The sequence below is a fragment of the Egretta garzetta genome, unplaced genomic scaffold (assembly GCF_000687185.1).
Source record: "Egretta garzetta isolate BGI_Z169 unplaced genomic scaffold, ASM68718v1 scaffold500, whole genome shotgun sequence".
Taxonomy (NCBI): domain Eukaryota; kingdom Metazoa; phylum Chordata; class Aves; order Pelecaniformes; family Ardeidae; genus Egretta; species Egretta garzetta.
The window spans coordinates 739342-752720 of NW_009258297.1; positions in this window are offsets into that span (position 1 = coordinate 739342).

Genomic DNA, 13379 nt, shown 5'->3' on the forward strand with positions numbered 1-13379 from the left:
AAACTAACTTTAAGAAATAGCCTGTTTACTAACAGGGTGTAAGCTCTGAGATTTGGTGCTCTAAGACACATGATAAAACATATGCACCTTAGGTATATTTCAATTATACGAACCTCTCCATCAGCCTAAAAAAAGTCCTTAATGTAAGAATCCACAAGAAGAATAGCAATGGTGGTTCTTAGTCATTCTGAAGGGTAATACTTGAACCATCCTGCTCTGAATTTATATAAAGTCAACAGAAATTCTAGTCTCGCATCCTGCCTTTAACAAGGAGTTAATTTCATGTAGCACAGGCTGAACAGCTGCATGTTTCTTGTAACATGTTGTATCATTTAGCTGCTATCTGGCTCTTGGTCACAGAAATCACTGCCCAGTCACTTTGCAAGCAGCGCTTTCTAGACACCACCCTGGAAAAATGCTCACATACCTCCTCATTATATGCTCTCAACTCTAGTGTGGTCTGTACTAAGGCATAATGGGTTTAGCCTTTAGGGTTGGTAATTTAATTTCACTTAATACCTTATCCAATGCTATACAATTCTTTAAATCAGTCGAGCTATGCTGATTTATACTACCTGACTCCTTGCCAGAGGAGCACATTGTAACATGGCATCAGTCGCATACCTATTTAGGGTATTCCGCTCTGCAGGCACAGTAGTGACACACAGACATAAACCAGGACAGCTTTAAATGAGCCAGCAGGAGAGTACTGATAACACAAGGCCCTAGGGTTGTTTTACCTGTTTCTCCCTTAGTTCTCTAAAGTATCTGTTAAGTCGGGAGTCAAGTAGAATATAATACAATAAAGATCTCCAACCCAAGCTGCATTATACACATCTTAATAACATCCTTTTCTCTCTGAGGTGTTATTATGACTCCATTCTCACATGTAGATAATGACATTGACTACAGCCACCTATATCAGTAATTCCCTTCTTAAAATGATTATTAAAAACAGTATATCTGGATATTTTTCCCCATCAGAAAAGCCCTTCTGAATATTATTGACATGAAATGGCAAAACAAATCTTCCAAAGTCTTCCACTTAACAGCTTTGTTTAGCTCATGGCATTCTCTTTCACAAAGTAAATTTATGTTTTTTTAACAACTCTAATATGAGAATGAAATATTCTTTAAATGTATGCCTGACTGTGTTTTGAGATGAAGAAGGCATAAGTTTAAAATCTCTCACCAGTCTCAATGTCAGTGGCTCTACTGAGAGGTTACACAGGACTCGTAACAACACCTGCCACAGCAGGGCAGAATTCTCATTATCAATCAGTCGCTAATGTGCACACAGGGAGGACAACATTCCCTTCCACTTTCATTTGTTATTTATCTGGTTCATTTAGATTACAAACCCGTAAGGGTAAGATGGTCCTTCTGTTCATATAGTATAGTGGAGTGGGATTCTTCCTGGGACAAGAGGCCCTGCAGAGGGAGCTACACAGATAGGAGCATTGAGGCAGCTGGACTAGGTGATCATTGTAGGTCCCTTCCAACAGAACTATTCCATTGCATTGCATTGCATTGCATTCTTTCTTAATTTTATCTGCCTAAAATATAAGCATCTATTCTAAGCTCACCACTTTCAGCTCATCCTAAGGTTCAGTTTGAAGACAAGTAGAGGGAACTAACCTCTGGAGATAGCTGTGTCTCTCCATTGACTTATGGGGTTGAGGAAAGGCATCTACACCTATAGCTAGCCTTGGATTAGATGGCAAACACTAGGAGAGAATATTATCATCGGTAACCAGGTTGGATGAAGCTTATAGATTCCTCTGTAATAATAATGGTTGTTATAATTTCTAATTTACGGTCAAAGGTGTTTTGGTGGGTTTCTTTTAAAATCTCTTATGGTTTTCTTTTTGCTCTTTTGCTCGTGGTACATCTATGTTCTTAAAGTAATCTGAATGATTCTTCATAAACAGAACTGCCTAGCACAGTAATTACCATTACTGTATTACCCTCACCAGCTGTGCACTTCAGTCTCAACAGGTAATTAGATCAAAGTAGCTCAGCAAACTTTCATGTTTATATATATGCTACAAACATTACTTTTTCTGACAGGAGAAACCCATTAACTTTTACTTGTAGTTACCCTTCTCTGTTTTTTTCATGAAAATACAGAATGTGTTACAGAATTTTGAAAGAGGAAATTCAACTGTGCCTTAGTTCAGCCACTCCACAGAATTCAGACCTGTGGAGTTAACCTAGCTCAGATAGCTGTCTCTGATTACAGCAAAAAAAGGTTGTTGGATATAATTTTTAATACAAAGCAATTGTAGTTTCATCCTGTTCTGTTCCTGTTCTTATGCAGTATGCCACTTAAAATCATTATGGAATCCTTAGTCATGAATCTGTAGATAATGTAAAATAGGATTAAATGTCTAAATGCCTCTGCAGTGAACAGATCTTTTCACTGGAAATTGTGAAAAAAATTAAGGGAGATAGAAGGGTTTGCTTTTGGGTTGTGTGTGGTTTGGGGATTTTTTGTTGTTGTTGTTTGGGATTTTTTGCCTGTATTTTCTTTTAATTTAAAAGCAATTCATTATTTGAATGTGTGATCTCAGACCCCAGTAAAATGCCTTTGCCACTGTTGTTTTATCTGTTCTGATCTTTCTCTGCTTTTTATTCCTCCCTAACAATTTCAGATGATCTACCCAAAAAGACATGTGATGAACATGAGGAATACTGGCAATTTCTGTGAGACAGAAGAATCATTCCTACCTATCTCTCATTAAGCTTTGATCTTGCAAATCAAATGTGTGGGCTGCACATGATACCTGGCCAGTCGTAACTCATTACAGGATCAGAATGGGAACATCTGGCAGTCAGTAAAAGTACTCAAGTATTTTCCACAGAAAGTAGCTGAAATATATTCTACCTGATAAAATCAGAGAGCTGCCCATTCATTTAGACATTTAGTAGGAGAGAAAATGAGGTACATGTAATTTTTTATTACAGGTCTAGAAGCAAAACACTCAAAATTACCTACTCTAGAAAACAAATTAGATTTTAAGGACAAGTAATTTCATTGTTTTGGAACATTCTGTGGCAATCTTTATATTAAATATAAAACATTGTGTACTATAAATGTCATATTCTCAAGACATCAGTTTAACAAAGGCAGAACTTGAATTTTTTGAAGTTAATTACATCGAAGTAATCTAAAAATGACCATGGAGAAGAGCCTGAGGTCTGACATCCTTCTCTGAAAATATGCAAAAAAATATTTTTTGTTGCCTTGCTAGATGCATTTCCAAAATCTATTTATTTCTTATAATGTATGATGCAGAATGCATACCTTTCAAACTCTATGAGAGAAAGGAGCAAACCAGTCATTCTTACTTACATCTTATATTGCACAGCAGCTAGAAAGCAAGTCAAATTCCAAAATGTCTTGGTATTACTGCTATATGAAGATACGAGAAAAAGATAAACTGTGACTCAAAAGTGGCTTAAGAATAAAACAAAAGAATGCAGATTGGAAGCTTCCAGACAGTTGAAAGCAAGTAAATAAATAAGAGAAGATAGCACTCGGCAGAAACAGAGATTTCAATATGCCAGGCATAACCTGTCACATCAGAGAATAGATATCCAACAGTTCTGGGCTTCTTGCACACAAATCTGTCTTTAAAACAGACATCAAAGTGTTGTTATGGTGCTAATCTGCATGCTAAAGTGTTTATTGTCATTAACAGGACAAGCTTCTGTCATCCTTATTTATAGTGACCACACTTCCAGAGCTGAGTTTATTTTCATGTCTAACAAAAGCAAAACAGAAAAGTCCACCTGAAATTAGAAGAATTTGTTTTCAGTGACAGTGCCTGAGCAGTAAAATCTTGTTCAGCATTAACAGGCCTGGAAATTTACAGAATAAGGAGGCAATTGTTTGAAAGATCCTGTGAAGGAGCACACAATACTGAGTAAGAGAAGAGTCCATCTTGTTCAATGAGACTCAGTCCTGTACAATACTTTTGTTTGACAGAGACATGTGAAATACAGGACTGCTAATCAGGGCATGATGATACTGAAAAAGGGTACATGAGAAGAAAATGGTAATGGACTGTATTTTAGCAAATCTTACCTAGGAAAAGAGTAAAGAGGTGGAACTTACATTTACAGGACTGACAAAAAAAAACAGTGGAAGAAAAAAGTAAAATAAAATAGGTCTGCTGAAAATAAGAGATACTCAGAAGAAGAGATACGTAAGATTAGATGAAAATCAAATAAAGATTTTGATAAGCTACACAATACAGATGACTCCTCAGAAAGTGTCAAGATCAATTGGCAAGCTAATTAAGAAATAGATGAATAAAACAATTAATTATATACTTATTAAATCAGAAGTCAGTAAATAACGCAACCAGTTGTTAGGACAAAAAAAAAAAATCAATTAAGGAAGGACAAATCTAAAGAGCTTGGAACTTACCAGCCAGAGTCCTTAGGGTTCCCCACACCATGGTGCTTAGGAACAAGGCATGACGAACACTTGAACTATATTTCACAGCCAAGTGAATTCCTCTCCCTGAAGCTTGCCTTTTCTGGGTTCTGGTCTTTAGGGTACCAAAGTCTACTATTTCTGGATTTTTGAACCAGAAAAAGATTTTGAGACTGGAGCTGTAAAGGTCATTGGTAGATAGAGTGGTTGATTATTTCTCTTTTCTAAATAATATTAGTGAGACATAAACAGCCACTTTTTACTGAAAGATATTACTGCAGGACTTGTGGGAAAAAAAAAAATCCTAAAAGATCCTCTTTATCCAGGTAGCTAAGTATTATTAGTGGGAAGAACAAGATCAAGGTAGAAATGGAGTAATGTGCCCTTCAGCCAAAAAACAATCAACCACATCCTTGTTTGTCTTAGCAAGAGAGCAACCATCTGTTTGAGGGGAATGATTATTCTCCTCCCTTCAGCACTGTGACACCACATCTGGAGGGCTGTGCCCAGCTTGGGGCACCCCGTTACAAGAAAAAGTTTGACATACTGGATGAGTTCAGTGATGGTCACTGAGATGATCAGATGACAGAAACATGTGACATGCAGTGAGAGGCTGAAAGAGCTGGGCCAATTCAGCCTGAGGAAGGCAGGAGGGGAAGATGAAAACATTGCTATCTCTAACTACCTTATAGAAGAGTGTAGAAAAAATGGAGTCAGACTCTTCTCAGAGGTGCACAACAGGGTGAGAGGCAATGCATGCATCTTCCAATATGGGAAACTCCATCAAATTTTAGGAGAAAGGGTAATCCAAAATCAGACCAGGCTAACCTTGGAGATAATCAAAACACACCTAGACAAGGCCATAAACTTATAAAATATCTGAACCATTTGGAATCGCCCTGAGTGGGGATTTGGACAGGATGACTTCCAGAGGCCACTTCCGATTTGAATTAGGTTGAGTCTATGTTTCTGTGCAAGTGAAAACTGTCTTTACAGCTTTTAGTCTAAAGTATTAAAGAAACTAGCCAAAATAGCATCTTAAACACTAATGTCAATCTTTTGCAAACACATGAAAGGTAGAAATAAGAGAAGAAACTTGTAGCATTTTTCTTTTAAGAATCATGTAAAGAGATAGGAAGAGAACCTGAGCAATCCGAGAAAATATGTGGAAAAGGTATTGTAAACATTTAAATGCAATGAGTCTGCAAATAGCTTGAAGAAAAATGTGCTATATAAAACAGACAACCTGGAGCTATCAAAACCATATCCTGTAAATAAGCCTATTTTCTTCCTTGGACCAAGATAACTGCCACAATAGATAAAGGGAAAAGCTGTAGATATAATAAATTTAGAACTTTGTTGACTGCTGTGCAATAGGCTCATTAGAAAACTAAGAAATTTGATTTAGATGTATAAGGTGTACATCTGAAAACTACAGTCAAAGAATGCTTTTTAATTATTCATCACCAAACTGTGAGTTCACTGAACATGGCATCCCATAGAGGTGTGTCTTTGTCCCGTTAGTATTTTCATTAATGACTTGCATCATGAAAGAGGAAGAGGACTGTAAAATCTGCAGGGGCAGAGTGTAACGAATCTGGAGAATACAATCAAAATTCAAAATTATCTTAAGAAGATGAAGAGATTATTTGAACCCAGCTAGATGAAATTCAGTGAAGGCAAATCTAAGAAGAACTACATTCCCAAACACAGATCAAGGATACACAAAAAGGGGCAAAAAAAAAAAAGAAATAAATGGCTATGCAACAGTATATTCAGGGGATATACTGGATAACAAACTAAATATAGTAGTATGATGCATTTTCAAACAGGATAACTTTCACTCTGAAACAACTTGTTCTCATTTATTTAGTATTGGTGAGGCTTTGGCTGAAGTAACAAAGTTTATAGAACAAATGTTAGGACTGATAATAGCAAGCTGAAAAGAATCCACAGGAAATAAGAAAGAATGCTAAAAGATTGGAAATTATTGCATGCAAAGAAAGATTAAAGCTGCTGAGTTCCTTTAATCTTAGAAAAGAGATGGCTGAATGTAGATATGATAAGCAGTATGCCATGTAAAATGCCAGTAGAAAGAGGATGATAATAATTTTTTCTCTACTGACAATGCTGAAAAAACAAGGACTTGTTAACCTAATCTGCAGAAAACATAGGTTGCATATTAAGGAAACATGTCAAAACGCATGCTGAAATACAGAGACAGTCATTGTAGGAATGTTGTGGATTTTCTTCCTTGTGGTTTTAAAAATAGACTGGATCTCTCAGCTTTTAACTACAAAAACTTGATCCTACCTCCATATTGAGGATAAACTGGATGAGCAATGGTGCATTTAAAGCTTCAGACCTGGACAGAGCTTGTGACTTCAGCTCATGCAGTCCACAGCTGCATCCACATTAGACAGGGATAGGAAGTGTGTTTGTACAGAGGCTACCAAGTGATTGTAGCAGTTTCATTTGGTTGTTGGCAAAGAAAAGATTCTTCAGCCCCTCTATGGTTTCTTTACGGTCTTATTTCTCTCTATTTCCAAATTCTGCAAAGTGTGCTGAGAGCTATAAATAGATGGTATTTAATTTTTTTTTTTATTTCAGTGAGCTTAAAATTCAGTTTGATGAGGTAAAAACCAGGGAAGCAAGGAAATAATTTAGAAGTGAATTACACAGATTACATGGTTAAGAAATGAATTAAGAATATTTTTAATAGAGGAAAATTAGACCAGTAGGCAAAATGACTCAAAATTAACCCAGCAATTAATCTGATCAGTAGACAAGCCATTCAAGAATGGATTAATTAAGTTAGCATAAAATTAATTAAGTTATGAAATGAGTCAGATGGGAAATATTAATTAATTAATTAAGTAGTCACTACTGTGACTTGTGTAGGAGAGAGAGAGTGTGATCTTCTCTGAACAGGATAGTTACCAGGCTAGAACTTTAAGATATCAAGTTATGAAAGGAAAACAGATTTATTACTAGCAACCCTAGCCATTGGAGCCAGAGAGATGGGAATGTAAGAACTGATTTTTTACCAGTTCTGTCAAATGAAAAAAAAAAACCCAAACCACAAAACCTTCAATATCTGGGGAAGCTAAAATGCTTTGCTGTTATTAAAGTTTCTGTTATTACACCACATTAAAATATTTAGGGCTTTTTTTTTAAAGAAGGCATTTTGAGTTTACAAATTGTTGTTTTCTTCACTATAAAGGATATTTATGAACAGAGAGGAAAGCCAAGAGGAACTAATGACTGTGCAGTGGTTAGAGCACTCTCTTGTGGTATCAGATCTCTATTGTTCAGGTTTTTTGGTTTGGTTTTTTTTTTTGGTGGGGGTGGGTTGTTGGTTTCTTTCCAAAGACAAGATGTAGGAACTAAAGGGTCCAAATCCCAAAACAACACTCTACCCTCAGAATCCAAAATGTTTATACAAGGTCTCTGTCAGTCACACCTTCTGGAGGCATTCTAGTTTCTGTAAATTACACCAACATTTCTTGTGGCCAGAGAGATAATGTACAAGTGTTTCTATAGCCTGATGCTTAAGGTACTCTCTATTAATGTAGAACACCTGGTCCTAGTTACTCATCAAAAGTATGTTGCTTCTTGAGTGTAGAGGAGGTATTTTTCCAATTTGGCAGAAGTTCTCCCTCTTTTTGGATGCCATTTACAATGGATAACCATCCAGATAGTCTGCAGATTTCTTCAGAGAACAATCCAGACAAGGAACAGGTACTTAGCTCTGTCTGCAGCTTCTAGTATCTCTCCTGCATATAAAGACTTGTATTTTCTGAAGTAAGTCTGGAGAAATCACATACAGCTGAGGTATCTTTCACTTGCTCAGCCCACTGTCCCCACTGGAGCCTAGTCATCGGGTATGGGTTGCAGAGCAACCTGGGAAAATGGTAGACATGTATGAGTCAGGAGGCACAGAGGCTGACTAACACACTAAGAAAATTAAGACAGTCTAGAAACAATACAACTGTTGAAGTGCCTCAAAAGTCCACATCCATCCTGGGACTAGGTGATGAAATCAGATAGCTGTGCTCAGCTGTGACAGCTGATTTTCAGGTTTTACAGACATATTCAGTGGGCAGAGACTCAAACTGTAAGGAGACCAAGCATGTTGGAGAATGACTTCCATGATGATTTGGAAATTCTCTAGAACATGCTGCAAAGTCTTAGCATTAGAAGCATTCTGCTGCTTTGACCTTTCCACTGTATCATGCTATTTATTTAAATCTAATGTTCATAAGAAGTGCCCAGAAATAATAAGAGAACATTGCTGGCTTAAGACAGGTGCATGTAAGATGTTTGCTTTAGACAGCATAAGGTCATATCAAAGACAAAGTATTTAGTATAGGAGAATTCTTGTTTTATTTAGTGCATATATGTCTTTCCCAATAAACACTCTTCAATCCCTTGTCATTTGACTCAGGAAGATCTGGGACCTCTTGTCTCAACTTTCACTCCAACCCTAGCAGCTTCTCAGGGACTGAGCTGATGCCTCACCACCATCTAGACTGGATTTCTGGAGTTCATGCTGAATGTTGTTTGCAAGGCACCCAGTAGTAACTTTGTTCATGGACTAAATTTTGAAAACTTAAAATTACTTTCATTTTTAGCATTGGCATGGAGCCAATGCTATTCTTAGTGTTCAAGACTTCTGAATACACATTTTAAAGTTGTACCTTGAAGACTTTTTCAAATCTGCAGTTTTTAATTTATTATTTGAATAAAAACTGACAAAACCAGTTCATTAAAATACTAAGCTTTTGTTCTGAATTTGTATTCAGTTCAGCTGTTAGACCGTCTGTAAAAAACTCCTGGTATGTGTAAGTAGCCTAACTGATTCAATACCATATGGAAAATGTTATTCTGTAGGGATACTTCTTCAGATGCATTACAAAGGCACCAGTGGCAGATTTCTTCTCTCCACACAATGGAAAACTATGAAGAAAAGGTGCTCAGATGTCACCATGGTGGCTACAGAGTAGTGTCTGTTTAGACACAGGCTGTACCAGTCCTTCTTTTCTGTTCAGTTGTGAATTCGAAACTGTTCCAAAATTTCAACAGACTAGTCAGATGGAACCAATATTTCTCTTGAAAGGAAGAGCCAACAAGACATTTTCTGCTAGCTGTTGGCAATGGTACTCCAAACTCTAGTGAGCAACCACATTTTGTGTTAATCTGAATTGTTCCCTCTGCCCTTAAAGTTGAAAATTTTTGCTCTTGCAGTTCTAGAAAGTTTTTTTTTTCAGCTTCTACTTGCTGTGTTTCAGTGCTGTCTTGAAGTTGACAAAACATTTACAATGCTCTACAATAGTTACATGTGAGTGGTTTGACAGCTACTTTTTTAATCCTACCTCAGATGCTCTGTTATTACTGAGACTTTTTTTTTCATTTTTACCCTCATTTTTCTCAGCGTGTTTTACATAATTGTTCCAATTTTTCTCTGATTATGGAATTTAATTGTACAGACACAACACATAGATAACAGCTGTAGAAATTCATTCATATCTTTATATGATTACTTGCAATACAAATACATTGGTAACCAGATCACCTTTCATGAATTATTCATGTCAAACCCTGATGTGCTTTATTTAGGATCATGCACGTAAACAAAAACAGAAGAAAACAGTGGAAGGGGATAAGAAGCTACTGTTCCATTTCTTTCAACTTCTGATTATTTGTTCAGGTCCTTTTACATGGCTGCTTGCCAATTCCTAACCACTATACCTCAATTTTTGTCCCTTTATGCATAAGCCACACAGCAGTGTATGCAGGGGTCACACAAAGCACTGGGCCTTGCTGTCTTGGACCACCTTAGATTCAAAGTTGCCTTATATTTGGTTTAATAATTTTCTTTAATTTGAGGACTGTTCTCCTCTCCTGGAAGAACAGTATAATTAAACTGGAGAAATTTACTCTTATATTATATGTGTGTGCATATAGATACACACTCATACACACACACACACATATATATTTTACTATAGCCTATCCAGGCAGGATTATAAAGAACAGATCTATTAAAAATACACACAAACAAAATACCATGTTATTGATAACATTCTGCAAATAAAATGTGATCAATATTAATACTGTTGACATTTTAAACTTAACTTAAACACAAATCTCATGGATTTTTGTTTTATTAGGTCAACACTATTCATTTTATTTCTGAAATGAGACCTGCTGCAATTATGGTTTTAAAATATCATAAAATTGATTAAAACCTTTACAAATTTAGATCTTCAATAGTTTACCTGACTTGTTCATTACTTTGTTTTTTTTCATGTAGTGTTAAGTAACAAGTAAAATTATGAATTTTAGAAATATGTAGATTCCAGGGTTATTACCTTTTTTGTTTCTGTTCAGTTATTCCACTTTTTCAAGTGCGCGCTACATTGAACAAAAACACTTGAATCATTTACATGTCTGAAAAATTAGGAAAGTGTGTTAGCACTAAAAATTGCTCTCCTATCTCTAACCTTTTGTGTGTGTGAGTGCATGCATTTAAAATCTAATCCTTTAAACACTTGCACAGGTTTGTAGTATCGTCAAATAGAGCACAGACATACTTAGTTGCAGGATTCCTACAGGTTCCAAAATCCATTGAAAATAATTGAAAAGTTCCTATTAATTTCAGTGGCCATTAGATTATGTTCACAATAATTATTACAGTCTTCTGTAGAATTAAGCTACAAAGCAACAACAACCAGAGACATTGTTCAGAGCTTAATACATATGGTTAATTCCAATTATTATATGCCATATTTATATTTTTAAGCAGAATTATACATGTTAAAATTATTATTATAGGCATGCCACAAAGATATTTTTGTATATTTAAATATTTACATGGATATGTGTTTGATACCCACAGAAAAATTTGTTGCCTTCTGTTGTTACCATATTTGTTAAGTTCCAGCTTCAGCAAATTCCTTCAAATTTCATTAGAATGAGAAAAAATCTACCAATTCTCATGTGGATATCAAGATATATTCCTTCACCAGTCCTACCTCTCACAAAAAAGCAAGCAACAATAAAAAATTCTGCTTGTGTTCCCTGACATTTATAACTTTGCCTCATCAGTGACAACTTAGACAGGAGTTTGGAAAGATGTGACTCTAAAGTGGTACCATGCCATTGAGCTGCATTTCGTAGACAGTCACATGAAAGTTGATAAGTACTGCTTTCCCAGACTTACAAAAAACCATTTCCAAATTAGAAAAATTCAGCCCAGATGGCTGAAGACTTCTAGTTTGTCAGATAAAGCAAGAGTACCATGTACACACACAAGATCAGCCTCAGTTGAATGGAAAACATCTGTGTCAAATCTGTGTTGAATGTCAGAAAGGTACAGTCATGTCCATCCACTTGCCTGCAGCCTGTATTTGGAGTATCACCAATACTTATATTAAAAGAAGAGCTTTTTTGTATCCTCCCAACAGTTTGGTGCCTTTTCTGTAATATTGCCTGATAAGTAGGTTTTGTAAGTAAAACACAATCTCTGAAAATAATATTTTCAAGCATCTTTTAACAAAGAACTGTTTCTCATATCTTTTGGCAGGTAAATAATAACACTATAAAGGTATTTAAAAGTAGGGATAGTATGCCTGTCACAAATAATATGAATACATCTACCCTTATGATTAATATTTGATGTGAGCAATTTCAGACTACTGATTAGCTCTATTAATAATTAATACAATGTTATTGTGGATGATTAAGGCTATTTCTTTTAATGGGATTCTCAAATCACTTCTAACACAGTATAAATTCTTTATGATATCTATACATGCACGTGTTCCAGCAAGCCTGCTATGGAAAGCTTTGTAATTACAATTCAACCAACCCTGCAATATCAACAAACAGAAGTTGTATTCCAACTGCTGTATAAGAAACAGTTGCAGAAGAATGCTTTAGGCAGCTGAATATTGTTTTTTTCTTTTTTAGCTGGCAACAGTAACGTTTTTTCATGAACTTTCCTTTCTATTGCATACTTTGCTGGATTTCTACTGAAAAGTAGTAAAATGTTGGCAAAAATTAGCAAGCAACAAAGAAAAAAGAATTCAATTCAATAGGCAAGGTATTTAAAAATATGAAAATGACAGCAAAAATCAGTGATACCTGTCATATTGTCCATCGAAAAGATATTAGAAAAGTAAAATTAACCTGAAAACTTTGCTTTTATCTCAGCTCAGATTGGTAAAAAGACCATTTTTCTTGCAGTTATTAAAATTGCCATTGCAGAACATCTGTCAATAGGTGGTGATATAGTTTTATATTAGTTTTAAGTAATTTTATATCATTTGTCTGGTCAGGGAAGCCAGAAGGTAAGTTCTGACTGGGCATGATGGAGTTGATGATACAGCATTCTATTAACTCATCTGATTTCTGTATATGGGCATTACCTCTTCATTCATTAAAATTTATTAAGTTATTGTGGTAGGCTGACACCGGCTGACACCCACCAAGATATTAATTTACTCTCCCACAGTGGGATGGGGGTGAGAACGGAAGAGCAAAAGCAAGAAAACTTGCGAGTTGAGATAAAGACAGTTTAGCAGGTGAAGAAAAGCTGTGTGCACAAGCAAAACAAAACCAAAGAATTCATTGACTACTTCCTCTCATCAGGCCAGATGCTTGGCCATCTGCAGGAAAGTGGGACCTTAACATCTGTAATAGTTCTTGGAAAATCAAAGACCGTAACCCCTGAATGTCCCTGCTTCATTCTCCTTTCCCTGAACTTTTATTGTTGAGTACAACATCATATGTTATGGGATATCCCTTTAGTCACTGGGGTCAGCGGTCCTGCCTGTGTCACCTCCCATCCTCTTGCCCACCCCTGACCCACTCACTGTGAGGGTGGAGAGGGAAAAGAGAAAGCCTTGACACTGTGCAAGCATGGCTCAGC